This window comes from Phacochoerus africanus, chromosome X (genome assembly GCF_016906955.1).
Source record: "Phacochoerus africanus isolate WHEZ1 chromosome X, ROS_Pafr_v1, whole genome shotgun sequence".
Lineage (NCBI taxonomy): Eukaryota > Metazoa > Chordata > Mammalia > Artiodactyla > Suidae > Phacochoerus > Phacochoerus africanus.
The window spans coordinates 49,375,447-49,393,727 of NC_062560.1; the positions used below are offsets into that span (position 1 = coordinate 49,375,447).

The window sequence follows — 18,281 nt, forward strand, 5'->3', positions numbered from 1 at the left end:
TTGATACACAAAGAAAAATCAAATCAAATACAACACAAAAGACCGTAATTAAACAACAAGAGGAGAGAACAAGAGAAGACGGGAAGAAAAAAGAGCAACAAAAACAAATCCAAAGCAATTAATAAAATGGCAATAAGGACATACATAGCAATAATTACCTTAAATGTGAATGGACTAAACGCCCCAACCAAAAGACACAGACTGGCTGAATGGATACAAAAACAAGACCCATATATATACGCTGTCTTCAAGAGACCCACTTCACTTCTAGGGACACACACAAATTGAAAGTGAGAGGATGGAAGGACATAGTCCAGGCAAACGGGGATCAAAAGAAAGCTGGAGTAGCAATACTCATAACAGACAAAATAGACCTTAAATTGAAGAATATTTTAAGGGACAAGGAAGGACATTACATAATGATCAAAGGATCAGGAGTTCCCATCGTGGCGCAGTGGTTAACGAATCCGACTAGGAACCATGAGGTTGCGGGTTCGGTCCCTGCCCCTGCTCAGTGGGTTAACGATCCGGCGTTGCCATGAGCTGTGGTATAGGTTGCAGACGTGGCTCGGATCCTGCGTTGCTGTGGCTCTGGCGTAGGCCAGTGGCTACAGCTCTCATTCGACCCCTAGCCTGGGAACCTCCATATGCCGCGGGAGCGGCCCAAAGAAATAGCAAAAAGACAAAAAAAAAAAAAAGGATCAATCCAAGAAGATAGAGCAATTTTAAATATCTACGCACCCAACATAGAGTCACCACAATATATAAGGCAACTGCTAACAACCTTTAAACGACAAATCGACAATAACACAATCATAGCCGGGGACTTTAACACCCCACTTACAGAAATGGACAGATCAACCAGACAGAAAATCAATAAGGAAACACAGGCCCTGAATGATGCATTAGACTTAATGGACTTAATAGATATTTATAGGACATTCCATCCAAAAGCAACAGAATACACATTCTTCTCAAGTGCACATGGAACATTCTCTAAGATTCATCACATCCTGGGCTACAAATCCATCCTCGGTAACTTTAAGAAAATTGAAATCATAGCAAGCATCTTTTCCGACCACAATTCTATATGACGGGAAATCAACAACAAGAAGAAAACTGCGAAAAACACAAACACGTGGAGACTAAACAACATTCCACTAAACAACCAATGGATCACTGAAGAAATCAAAGAGGAAATTAAAAAATACCTAGCAGCAAAAGACAACAAAGATACCACACTCCAAAACCTATGGGATGCAGCAAAAGCCGTTCTAAGAGGAGAGTTTATACCAATACAAGCCCACCTCGGAAACAAGAAAAAGCTCAAATAAACAAGCTAACTTTACATCTAAAGCAGCTCAACAGAGAAGAACAGACAGAACCTAAAGGTAGTAGAAGGAAAGAAATCATAAAGACCCGAGCAGAAGTCAGTGAAATAGAAACGAAGAGAACCATAGAAAAGATCAATGAAACGAAAAGCTGGTTCTTTGAAAAGATCAACAAATTTGATAAACCCCTAGCATAAACGAGAGAGGACTCAAATCAATAAAATTAGAAATGAAAAAGGAGAAGTAACAACAGATATCACAGAAATACAAAGGATCCTAAGAGACTACTATATGCAACTATATACCAATAAAAGGGAAAACCTAGAAGAAATGGACAAATTCTTAGAAAAGTACAATCTTCCAAGACTAAACCAAGATGAAATAGAAAAGATGAATGGACCAATCACAATAACTGAAATTGAAACTGTGATTGAAAAACTTCCAACAAACAAAAGTCCAGGACCAGAGGGCTTCACAGCCAAATTCCTTCAAACATTTAGAGAAGAGCTAACACCTATCCTTCTGAAACTATTTCAAAAAATTGCAGAGGAAGGGATACTCCCAAACTCATTCCATGAGGCCACCATCACCCTGATACCAAAACCAGACAAAGATACCACAGCAAAAGAAAACTACAGGCCAATTTCACTGATGAACATCGATGCAAAAATCCTCAACAAAATACTAGCAGACCGCATCCAACAATACATTAAAAGGATTGTACATCAGGATCAAGTGGGATTTATCCCAGGGATGCAAGGGTTCTTCAATATCCGCAAATCCAACAGTGTGATATACCACATTAACAAACTGAAGAATAGAAACCATAGGATCCTCTCCATAGACACAGAAAAAGCCTTTGACAAAATCCAACACCCATTTCTGATAAAAAACCCTTCAGAAAGTGGGCATAGCGGGATCCTACCTCAACATGATAAAGGCCATATATGACAAACCCACAACGAACATCATTCTCAATGGTGAAAAGCAGAAAGCATTCCTGCTGAGATCAGGAACAAGACAAGGATGTCCGCTCTCGCCACTACCCTTCCACATAGTTTTGGAAGTCCTAGCCATGGCAATCAGAGAAGTAAAAGAAATAAAAGGAATCCAAATTTGAAAGGATGAAGTAAAACTACCACTATTTGCAGAAGACATGATACTATACCTAGAGAATCCTAAAGACTCTACCAGAAAGCTCATCCATGAATTTGGTAAAGTCACAGGATACAAAATTAATACCCAGAAATCGACGGCATTTCTATACACTCACAATGAAAGAGCAGAAAAAGAAATTAAGGAAGCAATCCCGTTTACCATTGCATCCAAAAGAATAAAATACCTAGGAGTAAACCTACCTAAAGAGACAAAAGACCTGTACTCTGAAAACTATAAGACACTGATGAAATAAGTCAAAGATGACGATGACACAAATAGATGGAAAGACACACCATGCTCGTGGATTGGGAGAGTTAATATTACCAAAATGACTATACTACCTAAGGCAATCTACAGATTCAATGCAATCCCTATCCAATTACCAAGGAAATTTTTCACAGACCTCAAATGAAATAGTTTAAAGTTTGTGTGGAAACACAAAAGACCCAGAATAGCCAAAGACATCCTGAAAAAGAAAATGCAGCTGGAGGAATCAGGCCCCCGGACTTCAGACTCTACTACAAAGCAACAATCATCAAAACCGAATTGTACTGACACAAAGACAGAGATATAGATCCGTGGAACAGGACAGAAAGCCCAGAAGTCAACCCACGCACCTACAGCCAACTCATCTATGACAAAGGAGGCAAGAAGATACAATGGAGAAAGGACAGCTTGTTCAATAAGTGGTGCTGGGAAAACTGGACAGCCACATGGAAAAGAATGAAATGAGAACACTCCCTAACACCATCCACAAAAATCAACTCCAAGTGGACTAAAGACCTAGATATAAGACCAGACACCAGAAAACTCTTAGAGGAAAACATAGGCCAAACACTCTCTGACATAAACGACAGCAACATCTTCTCAGGTCCACCTCTCAGAGTATTGACAATAAAAACAAAAACAAACAAATCGGACCTACTCAAACTGAAAAGTTTCTGCACAGCAAACGAAACCCTAAACAAAACGAAAAGACAACCCACAGAATCGGAGAAAATCTTTGCAAGTGAATCCACTGACAAGGGATTCATCTCCAAAATTTAGAAACTCCTTCTGCAGCTCCATACCAAAAAAAAAAAAAAAAACCAAACAACCCCATCAAAAAATGGCCAGAAGATCTAAACACACAATTCTCCAAAGAAGACATACAGACGGCCAAAAAACACATGAAAAGATGTCAACATCACTCATTATTAGAGACATGCAAATCAAAACCACTCTGAGGATCCACCGTACACCAGCCAGAATGGCCATCATCCAAAAGTCTACAAACAATAAGTGCTGGAGAGGGTGTGGAGAAAAAGGAACCCTAGTACACTGCTGGTGGGAATGTACATTGGTGCAACCACTGTGGAAAGCAGTATGGAGATTCCTCAGAAAACTAAACATAGAACTACCATTTGATCCAGCCATCCCACTCCTGGGCATCTCTCCAGAGAAAACCACGACTCGCAAAGACACATGCACTCCAATGTTCATTGCAGCACTATTTGCAATAGCCAAGACATGGAAACAACCTAAATGTCCATCGACAGAGGAGTGGATCAAGAAGATGTGGTGTGTATATATATATATAGGAACATTACTCAGCCAATCAAAGGAAAGAAATCACGGCATTTGTACCAACGTGGATGGACCTAGAAAATATCATGCTAAGGTGAAGACAGTCAGACAGGGAGACACGGACCTCAGATGCTATCACTTGCATGTGGAATCTAAAATAAGGACACAATGAACTTCTTTGCAGAACAGACAGTGACTCACAGACTTTGAAAAAGTTATGGTTTCCAAAAGAGACAGGTTGGGGGTAGGGGGATGCAGTGAGGGTTTGGGATGGGACTGCTATAAAATTTGGTTTGATGATCGTTGTACAACTACAAATGTAATAAAATTCATTAATAAAGAAAACTCAAAAAAATATATTACTGGATTTGATGTGTTAGCGTTACATTGAAAATTCTTTCATCTATGTTTATGAGGAATACTGGTCTATAGTTTTCTTTTCTTGTATTGTCTTTATCTGTTTTTGGTATCAAGTGGGTGGCCTCTGGCTTGTCTCTTGGCTCTGCTGTCTTTAGAAATCATTGTTCTGAAAGCTAATATACAAATGAAGGCTTGGGCCTCCACTCTGTCATCTTATATCTTCTAAATTCCTCTCAAGGAGTCTTCTATAGAGCAGATATTAGAGACTTAGATTTTCCAGTTATTATATTCTATCATCGACAAGAAGAGAGATGAAGTTATCTCTTTCCCAATGTTTGTACTGTTTATTTTCTTATCTTCTTGATTCTGCTGAAACATTCACAATATCGAAAAAAAATTGTGGTAACAGTTATCACTGCTTTTTATTGTATTTTTTTTTTTTGTCCTTTTGCCTTTTCTAGGGCTCCTCCTGTGGCATACGGAGGTTCCCAGGCTAGGGGTCTAATCAGAGCTGTAGCTGGGAACTTCCACATGCCACAGGCATGGCCAAAAAGAAAATGTTTATTCCCTATTTGAAGAATATAAGGTTCTATATATCGAAATGTAATCTTTGGATTATATTATCCAGTCCCTCTATATTTATTCACTTTTTTTCTGCTAAATCTGCCCCATTCTGAAAAAAGTGCACCTGAAATTTCCTAGTGTAGCTATATGTTTATCCATTTTTCTATTTCCTATTAGAGATAATGAGTTTTAAATATTAGCCAAAATATTTTTGGTGCTTATAAGTTTTTAACAAGGGTCTTGATATATATTTTTTTCTTTCGACAGCCACACCTGCAGCAAATGGAAGTTCCCAAGATAGGAGTCAAATACAAGTTGCAGCTGCATGTCTATACCACAGCCACAGAAACACCAGATCTAAACTGCGCCACAGCTTGTGACAAAGCTGAATCCTTAATCCACTGAGCAAGGCCAGGGATTGAACCCATATCTTCAGAGGCTACATCAGGTCCTTAACCCACTGAGCCACATTGGGAACTCTAGGTCTCTTCCTCTTAAACTGTAAAGTAAGTGACTTTATAATATCCTATTTAATGCTTTAACTTTCTTTCTTCAGTGATCTATATTAATAATGGTTGATGGTCCTGCTTTCTTCATCTTACCTTTTTCTTTATTACTGTTTTTAAATTTTTTTTTTTTCATTTTTGGCCACCCCTCAGCATATGGGGTTCCTGGGCCAGGGATCAGATCCAAGCCACAGTTGAGACCTAAGCTGCAGATGTGGCAACGTCAGATCCTTAACTCACTGTGCAGGCCAGGGATCAAACCTGCATCCCAGCACTCCCAAGATGCCACCAATCCTGCTGCACCACTGGGGGAACTCCTGTTTTAGGTATTTTTTAAATAAACAACACATGTGGGTGTTATATTTTAACTCCATCTGAAAATCTGAGTTTTTTAATAAGGAAGTACCATGTCTACATTTGCTATAGCAATAGAAATATTTAACTTTATGCCTTCCATCTTATTTTATGTTCTTTATTTTACTTTGCTGTTTCCTTTATTCCTATTAACCTAGAAGTATATCATATTTTTTCCTTTTTAGTGATTAGCTTCCTTATCCTGACACTCAAAATCAAGCACTAATAAAAAAAAATCAAGCACGAATAAACTAATTCAGCAAAGTTGCAAGATACAAAATCAACACTCCAACATAATTATGTTTCCAGAATCTAAAAGGATATCCTGCATAAAGCTGGGAATCCCAAGGAGCATAGCATTGATGTAATGATAAGTTACAAATAAATTCACCTTCATTAAAAATTTATGTTTCTATACACTAAAATAAATAATCCAAAAAGGAAATTGGGCAGACAATTCCATTTATAATAGCATTAAAAAGAATAAAATATGTAGGAAGAAACTTGTCTAAGGAGGCAAAAGACTTATAACACTTACTACTACAAAACATTGCTAAATTAAAGAAGACATAAATAGAAATACATACCATGTTTATGGACTGAAAACATTAATACTGTTAAGATGTCAGTGCCAAGAGAGTTCTGTAAATTCAATGCAATCCCTATCAAAATCCCATTTTTTGCAGAAATAAAAAAAAAAACCTCACCCTAAAATTCATATGGAATTTCAAGGGAGCTCAAATGCCTAAAACAATCTTGAAAAAGGAACAAAGTTGGAGTTTCAGACTTCAAAACTTACTACAAAGCTACAGTAATCAAAACAGTGTGATACTGGCATAAAGATCAATGGAATAGGCTATAGATCCAGAAATAATTCCTCATGTATATAGTCAAACAAATGATTTTTGACAAGGGTGTCAAAATCATTCAATGGAGAAAGGACAGTCTCTTCACAAAAGGTTGATAAAACTGGGTATCCATGTGCAAAAAAATGAAGAGCTTGTAAAAACAGAAAGTAGAACAGTGGTTTCCCTTACACCATATATAAAAATTAACTCAAAACGCATTAAAAACCTAAACATAAGAGCTAAAATTATAAAACTTCGAGGAAAAAACATAGGGAAAAAGCTTCATGACACTGGATTTAGCAATAAGTTTTTAAATATGGCACCAAAAGCACAATGGCAGGAAGATAATTAAATAAATTGAGCTTAATCAAATTAAAAACTTTTGTGCACTGAAGGCACTGTTATAGAGTAAAATGGCAGTCCACAGAATGGGAGAAAATATTTGCAACTCATATATATCTGATAAGGGATTAATAGAATATATAAAGAATTCCTAAGTCTCAAAACCAACAAAATCCAATTAAAAATTGGCAAAGGATTTAAATAGACATTTTTCCAAAGCAGAAATACAAATGGTGAGTAAGCACAAAAAAAAGTCATTAGAGAAATGCAAATCAAGACCAGAATGAGATATCGCTTTACACCCATTAGGATGGCTATTTTTAAAAAATAATAGGGAGTTCCTATTGTTGTTATTCCTATTGTTTCCTGTGATGCAGTGGAAACAAATCCAGCTAGAATCCTTGAGGATGCAGGTTCAATCCTTGGCTACACTCAGTGGGTTAAGGATCCAGCATTGCCATGAGCGGTGGTGTAGGTCGCAAATGTGGCTCGGATCTGGTGTTGCTGTGGCTGTGGCATAGGCTGGCAGCTGTAGCTCTGATTCAACCCCTAGCCCAGGAACTCTCATACACCATTGGTGTGGCCCTAACAAGAAAAAAAAAGAAAAGAAAAAAAAGGAAAAGAAAGGAAAATAACAAACACTGACAAGGATACAGAGAAATTAAAACTCTTGTGCATTGCTGGTGGAATGTAAAATGGTGCACAGCCACTATGGAAAACGGTATTAAGGTTCCTAAAAAACTAAACACAAAATTACCATACAATCCAGCAATTCCACTTTCTAGGTATATACCAAAAAGAATGAAAATCAGGCACTTGAACAGATATTTGTACACTAATGTTAATAGCAGCATTATTTACAATATTCAGAAAGTAGAAACAATACAAATGTGACCAATGGATAAATGGATAAAACAAGTGCCATATGTACATACAATGGAATATTGTTTAGTCTTAAAAAGGAATAGGAGTTCCCTGGTGGCCTAGTGGTTAAGGATCTGGCATTGTCAATGCTGTGGCACAGGTTTGATCCCTGGCCTTGGAACTTCAGCATGCTGTAGGCACGGCCAAAAAAATAAAGAATAAAAAATAAAAGGGAATGAAAACATGCTACAACATGGACATATCTTGATAACACTACACTAAGTGAAATAATCCAGACACAAAAGAACAAGTATTATATGATTCCACTTACATGAGGTACCTAGAATAGGCAAATTCATGGAGACAAAGTAGAGTAGTAGTTACCAGGGGTTGGGAAGAGTACTGAATCAGGAGTTATTGTTTAATGGGTACAGAATTTCAGTCTGGGATGATGAAAAAGTTCTAGAGATGGGTGGTGGTGATGGTGAATGTACTTAATGCCACTGAATTGTACACTTTAAATGATTAAAATGGTAAATTTTAAGTATGTATATTTTGTCACAAAAAATTTTTTAAAAAGAGTTAAGGAACTCAAAGTATTTGTCTTTTTCTATCTGATCTTAGCTTAGCGTAATACCTTTTTCTACCTGATATACATTTAGCATGATACCTCAAAGATCTTTCCCTGCTGTCACAAATGGCAGGATTTCCTTCTTTCTCATGGCTGAAAAATATTCCATTGTGTACATGTACATCACATCTACTTTACCCACTCTTCTGTTGAGAGACACTTTGGTCATTTCCATATCTTGGCTACTGTGGATGCTGCAATGAACATGGGCATGCAGATATCCCTATAAGATATAAATACTACATGATGTCATTTATATGTGGAATCTAAAAATCCGAACTTGTAAAAAGAGAGAATAGAATAGTGATTACTAGGGGCTGAAGGGGAGGGAAATTTGGGACATGTTATTTCAGGGCACAAACTTGCAACAAGTAGATAATTAGGTTCTGTAGATCTACTATACAGCATAGTGATTATAGTCTACAATACTGCATTGTAAACTTCAAAGTTGCTAAGAGACTAAATCTTAGCTTTTCTCAACACACAAAAAAAGAAATGTTAAATATGTGACATACATGACAAAGGTGTTAACTAACATTACTGTAGTAATAATACTGTAATATATAAATGTATCAAACCAACAGTTGTATATTTTAAACTCACATAAAGCTACATGTCAATTGTATCTTAATTTTTTGTAAGGCTGAAAAAAAAGTTAAGAATTCAAAGAACAAAAGCAAGGAATGACAAAGTTAGATGAGAGCTGAAAATAAGTAAAGTGTTTATACTTTTCTACCTAACCTAAGATGACTAATAAATCCTATATGTCCTTGTAATTAGCTAGAAGTCGTCCTCTCATGAGATCTGCTCTGAAGAATAATGAATACATTTTGATGCCTTCTGATTAAATTAGCAGAATACAAGTCTTTCATGTGCCAAACTAAATTACTCCACTTTATCCTTTGATCCTATGGATCAAAAGTAGTCAGCATTAAGAGTAAACAACCTTACAAAATTACAACTGCTGTCCCAGACATAATGCTGGAAGTAAAGTGCACTAAAAAGGTGCAGCCAAGATCTTCAAAGGTCCACTTCTAATTCAGTGAGTGGAAAGTAAACCTGTCAAACTACCACCAAAATCCAGAGAAAAGTTTTCAGCTACACACTTGGACTGAAATAGAGACATACACACACACTCTACTGAATTAATGATAACCACTTTGATAAGGTAATTTTCACACATCATTAATGAGTAGTTCTTAGTGAAGAAAAGAATGATGAATCACAAAAGGCAAACTAGAAAGCAGTGATACCTAATGGAGGTGACATAGTCAGAAGCCAGGAAAATTACAGTCTACAAAAATAATCCCTAAATCTAATGTCTCTAGGTAAAGTCACCCAAAAATGATCAAAGATCAAATATCAATTTTTAATGTTATAAATATTAATTTATATGGCTGATAAATTTAATAGAGGTCAAACACAAGTTTACCAAATAGATTTCAACTACTCCCTACTACTTTAAAAAGAAATACTGTCCTTTTATGAATGTTAACTAAACAATCTATTATAATATATGGAATGCTAAAAATGTACACAAAATCTTTCCTGAGACAAGGCACAATACCAACATGACTAACCTGCATATGTATTTACTCAAGATAAGAAGCATTTCATTTCCAAAAGGTAAACTATGGCCTTATCAGCTATGTCTCTTAATGCAAACACAACAGTGAATCATAGAACCAGGTCAGAGGCTATATGGATCTGTTTCTGCAATCATGAAAGAAAGAAGAAATCAACCATGTTATAAAAGATTTATCATAAAATAATTTGTTCAAGGAAAGATGAATGCTATGAAGGCTTCAAAATGGTTCTTAACTTACAGAACAGTCTATTCTGGGTAAATATGAGGTTGCTAACATTCATTGAATATGCAAACATGTGCCACGTGCTTTACAAGCATGATCTCTAACCCTCAATGTTTTATTTCTCAAACTGAGCAATAGGTACACAATTTCCACTGTTATTCTTTATTCTTTTTTGTATATCAGAAATATTTATTATATTTTTCTTTTTTAACAAGTGAAAGAAAATGCTAACCTTCCTAGCTTACGCAAGGTACCTAATTGGAATTTAAGTCTGCTGTAGACTGAATCCCAAGCACTTTCTAGTTCAAAGCTCTGTCTTTCAGAAACAATATTCACAGCAATGACTACAGATACCTCATTCACAAACCATCTTCCATGAAGAGACATGTGTAGCACCCCAGAACCAAAACTAAATGAAATAAGCACACACTAGGGTAATTATAATTTGAAAATGGTAACAACAAAATATTAGTAAAGAAATCAGCATATAATAGTCACTGGGAGTTCCCATCGTGGCTCAGCGGTTAAAGAATCCGACTTGGCCATATGAGCATGTTAAAGCTTTTAGACAGAGACGGTATTAATACCTAAAGAAAAGTTCTCATTGATGGTGGTCAAAGATAACATGTGGAAAGGGGGATGAACCACAGACAGAAACAGGTTCGCTTGTCTTCCAGTGCTGTCTAACAAAAAGGATGTGCTCATCTAGTCAGGACCTGAGCATCCAGATCACTCAGTCAACGTCTTAGCAGGACACACAGGAACATTTAGTTCCTTTGTTCTCACTCTATACTTACAAAGCCAGCTTCTGATTATAAGCTTCCCATGTATCTAGCCTACAGACCAATTAGAGTATATGATCTAAAAACTATATCAAATTAATTCATTAATTTATTCTAAATTAATAAATTTCTGTCCTAGATCAAGGCATTTGAGTCAGCACAAAATCTCAATGCGTCCAACCATCTTTGAACATTGACAAAAGGCCAAGACCAGACATTAAACCATTGCAATCAAACCAGGAAACTGCTCCTCAGAGGCCCCCGGCCAGAGAGTATCCTTAAATGACACCATTAACTAGTACCACTTGAGCTTCGGCAGTTAGTTTAATGTTAAGAATCTTATTTTATGGGAATGATGATGTCTCAGACTAGAATCTCTAACACTGGTCCTAATGTCAAAAATTAAGTTTTAGGGAGTTCCCGTTGTGGTTCAGTGGTTAACAAACCCAGCTAGTATCCATGAGGCTGTGGGTTCGATCCCTGGCCTTGCTCAGTGGGTTGGGGATCCTGTGTTGCCATGGCTATGGTGTAGGCCACCAGCTACAGCTCCGATTTGACCCCCAGCCTGGGAACCTCCATATGCCATGGGTGCAGTCCTAAAAAGACAAAAAGACAAAAAAAAAATACACCAGTGGATGCCAAAATGATAAGGGTACATTTCAGGGGAAACATATTTGCGCAGTTTCAAAGCATCTAGTCCCAAGATATTTATTAATCTACAAAGGGAAAATATTAATTTACAATAGAGAATATCTATCAGATACCACCATAACCAAATGATCAAGGTTATCATAACCAGTAATCCATATCAACATCATGTACCCACCCCCTTCTATGATGCACTTGAGAAGGGTTCATCACTTCCATGGTATTCTTGTCAAGTTTCACAGCCTAAATTTAATCATGTGAAAACAAAAGACAAACCCAAATTAAGGGACATTCTACAAAATAACTGAGTAGCACTCTTCAAAAATCTAAGACCATGAAAAAAAAAGAAAAAATAGTTTAAGATCATGAAAAACAAAGAAAGACTGAAGAACTGTCACAGATTGGAGGAGACTAAAAGGACTTATGTAATAACTACATGAATGTGCGATCCTAAACTGAATTATAGCATTGAAAAAAGAATACCAGTGGGATAACTGGTGTAATCCAAACAAGTTCTATAGTTAACAGAATTATACTGTTAATTTATTAAGTTTTGATAAATGTTCTTTGGTTAAAATATTAGCATAAGAGGAAATTTAGTGAAGAATATATAAACTTGTATATAATCTTTGCAACTCTTCTGTTATAGCAAATTATCTCAAAATAAAAAAGAAAACTAAGTAGTTAAGTAGTATCCCTGTTGCCTGCTATTCCCAACCTTATCATTTCCTCCAAATAAATCTATTTTTAACAGGGCCTTCATTTTTTTTTTTTTACTAATTCCAATCTCTAAGCCTTCTTCTGACTATAAACTCCCTCTACTGTAAGCTTTATGAAAATGGAGACTTGTGTCTGCTTTTTCTCCTCATTATGTCCCTAGCACTTAACACCTAGTACATTGTAGGTACTGAACATTTACTTGTTGAATGAATGAACAATGACTGAATGGCAGCTGTGTGTACTATATTCATTTCCTATTGCTGCTATAACAAATTACTACAAATTCAGTGACTTAAAACAACACAAATTTATTATCTTCCAGTTGTGGAGATCAAAAGTTGAAAATGAGTCTCACTCAACTAAAATCAAGGTGTTGGCAAGGCTGTGCTTCTTCTGCACTCTCTAGGGAAGAATCTGTTTCCTTGCCTTTCCTAGCTTTTAGAGGCTGCCCACATTCCTAGGCTCATTGCCCACTTTTGCATCACTCCAACCTCAGCCTCCATTGTCAGATCTCCTTCTATGGCCATCCTTCCTCTCTCTTAAAAGGATCCTTGTGATTACAATGGACCCACCCAGATAATCCAGAAAATCTACCTATCACAAGAGATTTAATTTAATCATACCTGCGGAAGTCCTATCCAAAATGTTAGGTAACATTCATAGGTCCCAGAGATTAGGACTTGAACATCTTTGGGGGCAGTTATTCATCTAACTAGATGTATCAATTTGTTATCTATCAAGCAAATAGCTCAAAACTAACTCATTGAACTAACTGGGAAAATTAATACTTCCCAGACTAAGTCTGTCTCCTGCCACTTTTACCCTTTGTCATTTTATGAAAAAAAAAAATGTGTCTTTGGTTAATACTTGATAAAGTTATGTGACTAGCTTTTAAACAAAGAAACTAGAACATATATATTAAGAAAGCTTTATCCCTCCTCCCCCCTTCAATATAATCATTTTTGGCTATGAGAGTATTTCACTTTGAGGGCTGGGTGTGATGAAGACAGTGGGAAATTAAACTGATTAACACTACTATTTGGAGTGGGCTTATATTTAATGAAGCATTTTTTTTTTAAAGGGGCGTTCCTGCATGGAAGTTCCCAGGCGAAGGGTCAAGTTGGAGCTACAGCTGGGGCCTATGCCACAGCAACACTGCATCTGAACCTCATCTGCGACCCACACTGCAGCTTGTGGCAACACTGGATCCTTACCTTAACCCACTGAGCAAGGCCAGGGATCAAACCCACATCCTCACTGACACTAGTCAGGTTCTTAACCAGCTGAGCCACAATGGGAACTCCAAATGAAGCACTTTCTCGTGTAGCTCTAACAGAATCTAGAAATACTTCCAAAAGGGTCACAACAAAAATATTTTCAGAGCAAAAGCGTCCCAGAATAAATACTTTGGACGGTAATATTTATTCAGCAATAGAAATTCTAGCTTATATTTTTTTAAATTATGTTTTCCTTTATGGGAAATTCAGCTATTTTCATAATATTATCTAATTCTAATTTCACAATCAAATGTAGGGCTATCTAAAAATATACTTCTCCCCAAAGTGGTTTTTTTTTTTTTTTTTGTCTCTTTAGGGCTGCACCCACAGCACGGGATATGGAGATTCCCAGGCTAGGGGTATTAGAGCTACAGCTGCTGGCCTACGCCACAGCCACAGCAATGCCAAATCTAAGCCGTGTCTGTGACCTACACCACAGCTCACAGCAACACCGGATCCTTAACACGCTGAGCAAGGCCAGGGATTGAACCCACACCCTCATGGTTCCTGGTCGGATTTGTTTCCACTGCCCCAGGACAGAAACTCCTCCAAAGTGTTTTTAGATGATGAATGAAAATAAAACAGAAACAACTTACAGAATGGGAGAAAATAGTTTCAAATGATGCAATGGACAAGGGCCTGATCTCTAAAATATACAAACAACTTATACAACTCAACAGCAAAAAAGCCAACAACCCAATGGAAAAATGGGCAAAATACCTGAATAGATTGTTCTCCAAGGAAGATGTATACGGATGGCCAACAAGCACATGAAAAAATGCTCAACATCCCTGATTATTAGAGAAATGCAAATCAAAACTATCAGAGATACCACCTCACACAAGTCAGAGTGGCCATCATTAATAAGTCCACAAATAACAAATGCTGGAGAGGGTGTGGAGAAAAGGGAACCCTCCTGTACTGTTAGTGGGAATGTAAGCTGGTACAACCACTATGGAGAACAGTATGGAGGTACCTTACAAAACTATATATAGAACTACCATACGACCCAGTAACCCCACTCTTGGGCATATATCCAGACAAAACTTTCCTTAATTAAAAAAGACACATGCACCCACATGTTCATTGCAGCACTATTCACAAGAGCCAAGACATAGAATCAACCCAAATGTCCATCAACAGATGATTGGATTAGGAAGATGTGGTATATATACACAACGGAATACTACTCAGCCATAAAAAAGAACAAAATAATGCCATTTGCAGCAACACGGATGGAACTAGAGACTCTCATATACTGAGTGAAGTAAGTCAGAAAGAGAAAGAAAAATACCATATGATATCACTTATATCTGGAATCTAATATATGGCACAAAGGAATATTTCCACAGAAAAGAAAATCGTGGACTTGGAGAATAGACTTGTGGTTGCCAAGGGGGAAGGAGAGGGAGTGGGATGCACTAGGAGCTTGGGGTTAATAGATGCAAACTATTGCCTTTGGAATGATTAGCAATGAGATCCTGCTGTATAGCACTGGGAACTCTGTCTTGTCACTTATGATGGAACATGTAATGTGAGATTAAAGAATGTATACATGTATGTGTAACTGGGTCACCATGCTGTACAGTAGAAAAAAAATAATACAAGATTAAAAAAAAAAGGAAACAAGGTTCTCCACAATTTCGATAGATACTTTAGGTGTGGAAGTACAGATTTTAAAAAAAAATTTTACAGCCACACCCATGGCAAATAGAAGTTCCCAGGCCAGGGACTGAATCCAAGCCACAGCTGCAACCTATGCCTTAGTTGTGGCAATGCCAGATCCTTTAACCCACTGCACCAGGCCTGGGATGGAACCCATGCCTCCACAGTGACCTGGGCCACTGCAGTCATATTCATAACCCACTGCACCACAGCAGCAACTCCCAGAAGTGCAGATTTTTAAACTGTTACTTCCACTACATTGCTTGGAATATATTCACTACTATAATTAAATTGTATTAGAATGCGCACTCACATGTCAACCTGCTACAGTCAATCATGTCTTTTTAGGGCAGCACCAGCAGCATATGTTAAGTTCCCAGGCTAGAGGTCAAATCAGAGCTGCAGCTGCCAGCCTATGCCACAGCCACAACAATGGCAAATCTGAGCCATGTCTGCGACCTACACCATAGCTCATGGCAACACCAGATCCTTAACCCACTGAGCGAGGCCAAGGATAGAACTTGAGTCCTTATGATACTAGTCAGGTTCATTAACCGCTGAGCCACAACGGGAACTCCCATGTCTTTTTTTAAAAAATCTTTCTTTTCAGTGCCATTTTTCGTTCAGTTCAGAGACTATAGCTGACTTGTTAGATGTCTAGTTGTCAGAAACTACTTAAAGGAGGCCTGCTTAATTACTTTGAAAAGCACACAATCACATACCTGACCCCACAGTGAAACTTATTACAAGCACTTAAATATATCCTCAGAACAAATAACAAAAAAAGTTTCAAATATTTATGATGTTCCTTCAATTGGAAAATAGCCCCGTTACATGAAAATTCAGTTTCAGCAAGAAAACAATGACAAACATATTAGTAGAAATGATGCAAAAACTGGTTGCGCTTCTATTGTAAAAGCAAAGTGTTGCTGATTCTCAAGCTGTTCATAGAGGATAAAACTATGACAAACTCTTGTGACTGACTCCTAAAAGTTATGAAATAGGTCTTTCAGTAATACCTGATAAAGTCTTTCAATATCATGAACTAAAATAACCTTCTAAATAAAACTTATGACTCACAGTAAATTATCAATATACCAAGCAATTTACAAGTTCTTTACAAAGAACAATAGGTCAAAGTCTTTTCACTAATGCATTTTAAAAAATTTATGAAAACCATAAAATTTATGAAAACCATAAAACATGACGAACCGTTGAACTGCAGATATTTAAGGCCAAATCCCAAATCTGACCCATATCAATGGGTTCATTTCTTTGTTTTCAACATCCTCAAAGTCAAATATCAGCAGTAAAATCTGCTCTCCTGCTTCTTTTGAACTGTCCTAAGGTCAATATATTCTAGCTAAATGGTTACACGGCTTTTAAGAATTGTTACACAAGGCTCGAATATCTACAATGGGGGGAAATGACATTAAGAAAAAAATGTATAAAAACCTTTTTTCAAGCTATGAATTTAAAATCAAACACGCAAAAATAAAATTTTTTAACAAAAGAAAAGAACAGGAGTTCTCTTGTGGTGCAGCAGGTTAAAGATCTGGTATGGTCACTGTAGCAGCTTGGGAACTTTCATATGCCATTAACACTGCCAATAAATAAATAGAAAAGAACTGCTAATTTCAGGGGAGAAAATAAAGCAAGAGGTGGTGTGAATACAATAAAATATAATTTACATATTTTAATGATGTTAGTAACTAGAAAATACCTATCAACTGATCAGACAAAAGTATAGACATAGCAATTTTATATATAATACATACACACATATATGTAAGCAAAGGTTGGGAAAGAATCTAGAATAATTTATACATTTAAATTGCTCATTGGGATGTTTTTCTATAAAATTGTTTAATTATATAATAAAGAAGTAAGACTTTATGGAAAAATATGAGAAATTGTACATTACAAACTGCACAGTACTTACAGGAAAGTGATGAAAAGATGATGCCCTTATCCTTCTGGGATCCTAAGTAAGTTAGTTTTTCCCAATTCCAAATTTGCAGAAAATGAAGTGATATCCAAAAATTGTATCAACTAAGTCCATTAATTCTGACATTCCTTTCAGAATAGAAAATTGCAATTGTTGTTCTTTGTGTAAATTAAAATGTACTTTAAAAACTTACAACATTTGCTCCACATGAGATTCCCAAATCTGGCTATATATCCAATTACCTGGAGAACTTTTAAAAGTAAGTTCCTGGGCCTCATCTCCTGGAGATTCCAATTTGGAAAGTCTAGAGTATATGCCAGGAATCAGTATATATAATATAATATAAATCTCATGTTAGCATTATTAAGGGAATCCCTCCTCTGATTCGGCTAGCTCTTAAAGCTGATCCCTTATTTTCAGTGCTTTTCAAACTCTGCTGTGTGTACAAATCACCAGCAGATGTTACTAAGAGGTAGATGCTAATTTAATAAGTCTGGGATGAGGCCTAGGAACCTGCAGCTCCAACAAATTCCCAGCTCCATGCTGCTGGTCCAGGGACTATACTTTGAGTAGTAAGACCTTAGGAAATCTTTCAATATTTCCACAGTTGAACGATAGAAGGTATTCCCCTAGGCAGTTCCAACCACTAAAATATTTAAGTTTTACATAATTTTCAAAATACATGACATATCTTCACTATGTATCCTATTAACATGTGAAAGGAAATTATTTCCCCCCTTTACAAACAGAATACTAGAAGATGAGTGTTACTACAGTCAAAAAGTACCAACTTCCATTTATAAGATAATAAGTACAACACGCAACATGATAAAGATAATACTGCTTATGGTATATATGAAAGTTGTGAAGAAAGTAAATCCTAAGAATTCTCATCACAAGGAAAAA

The 18,281-nt window shown here is 36.7% G+C and overlaps 1 protein-coding gene and 1 non-coding gene across 2 annotated transcripts in view; one reads left to right on the forward strand and one right to left on the reverse strand.

Annotated features, from left to right (window-relative positions):
* Positions 1-18,281, reverse strand: part of WNK3 (WNK lysine deficient protein kinase 3) — a 147,693-nt gene that overhangs the window by 126,858 nt on the left and 2,554 nt on the right. The gene's annotated exons all lie outside the window — the stretch shown is intronic.
* On the forward strand, positions 11,466-11,537 carry LOC125119006 (small nucleolar RNA SNORD52). The gene has a single exon (XR_007132970.1). It is a non-coding gene; the product is annotated as a small nucleolar RNA SNORD52 (small nucleolar RNA).